Raw genomic sequence first — 3919 nt, 5'->3', positions numbered from 1 at the left:
AATTCCTGTCTCAAGTGACTCATCTGACTTTTTGTTCCTAAGGAAACACCGTACTTTTCATCTTGAGTTTGTTTTTCACTGTTTGAAGATTTTGTAATTGAATAGCAGTGAATACACAGTGTTTTAACTGCAGCTTGTGAACAGCTGGTTGAGTAAAACTGCTTAATAAAAACTAGACTTGTTTTTCAAAAAAAAAAAAAAGGCTCTTCCTGTCTGTGCCAGGGCAGCACATGGTGCATGCTAATCGATTGTGATGCCCTGGCTGCACCCTCAGGATGACCGAGTGGGAGACAGCTGCACCTGTAGTGCAGGAGACCCCTGACGTCAAGCTCTTTGGGAAATGGAGCACCGATGATGTTCAGATCAATGACATTTCCTTGCAGGATTACATTGCAGTGAAGGAGAAGTATGCCAATTACCTGCCTCACAGTGCAGGGTGATATGCGGCCAAGCGCTTCCATAAGGCACAGTGCCCCATTGTCGAGCGTCTCACCAACTCGATGATGATGCCTGGCCGTAACAATGGCAAGAAGCTCATGACCGTGCGCATTGTCAAGCATGCCTTCGAGATCATCCATCTGCTCACTGTTGAGAACCCCTCGCAGGTCCTGGTGAATGAAATTATTAACAGCGGTCACCGGAAGGACTCAACCTGCATTGGGCGAGCCGGAACAGTGAGGCCTCAGGCTGTTGACGTGTCCCCCCCTGAGCCTTGTGAATCAGGCCATCTGGTTGCTGGGCACAGGTGCCCGTGAGGCCGCCTTCCAGAACATCAAGACCATTGCTGAGTGCCTAGCAGATGAGCTCATCAATGCAGCCAAGGGCTCTTCCAATTCCTATGCTATCAAGAAGACGGACGAGCTGGAACGTGTGTCCAAGTCCAACCGTTGATCACCTGGCTGTGGCTTCAGTCAACCTGTCTGCCTTTGGGGCAGGCTCACCAAAGGGAAAAATGGATATCCACATGCAGAGAATGAGTAATTGGAGGCTTGTCTCACACCATATACAAAAATCAACTCAAAGGATTAAAGACTTAAAGATAAGATCTAAAGCAATAAATCAACTAGAAGAAAACAGGAAAAAAGCTTTTTGACACGGGTTTTGGCAACATTTTTTTTGGATATGACGTCAAAAGAACAAAGAGCAAAAGCAAAAATAGACAAGTTGGATTGCATCAAACTAGAAGACTTCTGCACAGCAGAAGAAACAACAGAGTGAAAAGGCAATCTCCCAATTGAATGGGAGAAAATATTTGCAAGCCATATAACTGACTATGGGGTTAATTTCCAAAATATATAAGGAACTCATACAAGTCAATAGTAAGAAAACAAACTGGTCAAAATGGACAAAGGACTTTTAATTTCTCCAAAGAAGACATACAAATGGCCAACAGATATGTGAAAAATGCTCTTTATAGCTTATCATCAGGGAAATGCAAATTAAATTGCAATGAGACATTACCTCATACCTGTTAGGTTAGCTAGTGTAAAAAAAAATGTCTTCGCAAGTTTGTGGTTAAATTGAAATCCTTCTATACTATACAATTGCTGGGAATGTAAAATGATACAGGTCTTTTGGAAAACAATATTTAGGTTCCTCAAAAAATTAAAACTGGAAATACTATATGATCCAGCAATCTCACTTTTGGGTATGTATTCAGAGAATTGAAATCAGGATTTCAAAGAGATATCTGTATTTCCATGTTCAATGCACCAAAATTCACAATATCCAAGATGTGGAAACCAAATAAATGACCAAGAGATGAACAGATAAAGAAAATGTGGTATATACTGACAACAGAATATTATTCAGCCTTTAAAAAGAAAGTAATCCTGCTCTTTGTGATAATATGGATGAATCTGGATGACATTATGTTAAGTAAGATAAGTCAGTCTTAGGACAAACACTCGTATATGAGGCATCTTAAATAGTCAAAAGTACGAAAGTATATAATAGAATGGTGGTTACCTTTAATGGAGGATATGGAAAGGGGAATATGGACAGTTGTTGTTCAATGGGCATACAGTTACAGTTATATAAGACAAGGAAGTTACAGCGATGTGCTGTACCAAGTGCCTATAGTTAACAATAAACTACTGCATACTTAAAAATGTATTAAGAAGATAGATCTCATATTAAGTGTTCTTACTACAAAAGAAAGAAAAGAGAAGAGAAAAGAAAGGAAGAGAAAAGAAGAGAAAGGAAGGAAGGAAAGAAGGAAGGGAGGAAAAGAAAAAGAAAAGAAAAAAGATCACATGAAAAAAGGGGCACAAGGAAACTTTTGGAGGTGACAGGTGTATTTCTTTCCTGCATTGTAGTGATGGCAATATGAGTGTATACATATATTCAAACTCCCCAAATTATGTGCATTAATTACCTGTGGTTTTTTGTATACCAATATACCTCAATGAAGATGAAAAGAGCCATTAATAGACATCTCAATGGGGAGGATATATAGAGAGCAAATAAACACAAAAAGATAGACATTGGGGAGGGTATGTGCTATGGGGAGCGCTGTGAATTGTGTAAGACTGATGAATTACAGACCTGTACCTCTGAAACAAATAATACATTATATGTTAAAAAAGAAGAAGAAGAAGATAGCAGGAAGGGAAAAATGAAGGAGAGGAAATCGGAGGGGGAGACGAAACATGAGAAACTATGGACTCTGAGAAACAAATTGAGGGTTCTAGAGGGGCGGGGGTGGAGGGACGGGTTAGCCTGGTGATGGGTGTTAAAGAGGGCACGTTCTGCGTGGAGCACTGGGTGTTATATGCAAACAATGAATCATGGAACACTACATCAAAAACTAATTATGTAATGTATGGTGATTAACATAACACAATTAAAAAAAAGATGTTCAACATAATTAGTTGTCAAGGAAATGCAAAATAAAACCACAATGAGATGTCACTATACACCAAACTCTTGTTAAAAATGGAATAAAATTAAAAATCCAGTTTTTCAGTGGCACTAGTCTCATTTCAATTACTCAATAGCCACTTATGGTCAGTGGCTACTCTACTGTATAGCACAGATATATATTTCCAACCTAATTTTAGTACATTTAGCATAATACAACTCTCCTAGCCAATTTCCCACAAAAACTTTATTTACCAAAATGAGATTATGCCCTTAACCACTAACATCTAACAACAATATCCATAGGCTAATCTCACACAAATATATGCGGAATGGTAGGATGAGTCCATAACCAATTTATTTGACCCAAGTCTGAATGCATGGCAGAGCTTATTTGACAATATTATAGGCTCCAATTAGGACCACTTAGAATTGCACTAAACTATACAAACTTACTTCCATAAAACCACAGAATACAGGCAGCAGAGGGAGCCTGGTGAATCCGTAAATTGCTTCTCCTATCATAAGTTTCCCTCATCCAACTTAGGACAGTATTTCCTGTACTTGGGTTTGGCTCAAAATTCCAATAGATTTTTATTGAACAGTGAAACCCCCAAGTACTTGACCCTAAAAACCATACTAGCTGCAACCCTCCAATGACACAGCTTTCCTAATATCCCTCCTGGTATTATCCACCCTAGGATCTGTGGGTTTTGAGGTAGTAAGAACAGCATAAGTATGGGGCACCTCACAACAGTTAAAGGAAACACCAGATAGCCATGTCCAGGGGATTATCTACACAAAGTTGTATATAAAAAACGTAGAGCCAAGGGATGAGTTGTTACATAAATGGGCCAAAGATGGTACCTGTTTATTGGCCCCTTTGTTGATCACTCCATAGCAAACTCGGATCATTAGCTTAAAGACTGTTGGCACAAAATTCAAATTCTTAAACATCCAATTACTTGAAATACAGCTCAAATCAGCACAGTTTTAGCCATATAGATCCTACCTGCTTTCTATAACATATGAAAATTCACTCAACATACAACAGCCA

At 39.0% G+C, this 3919-nt stretch overlaps 1 pseudogene; it reads left to right on the top strand.

Annotated features, from left to right (window-relative positions):
* The first annotated feature begins 275 nt into the window (after positions 1-275).
* LOC113912590 lies at positions 276-891 on the top strand (annotated as a pseudogene).
* The last annotated feature ends 3028 nt before the right edge of the window (positions 892-3919 follow it).

Source organism: Zalophus californianus, chromosome 4, assembly GCF_009762305.2.
Source record: "Zalophus californianus isolate mZalCal1 chromosome 4, mZalCal1.pri.v2, whole genome shotgun sequence".
Lineage (NCBI taxonomy): Eukaryota > Metazoa > Chordata > Mammalia > Carnivora > Otariidae > Zalophus > Zalophus californianus.
Note: the sequence above shows the minus strand (reverse complement) of the source record. Positions and strands in the feature narration are given on the sequence as shown.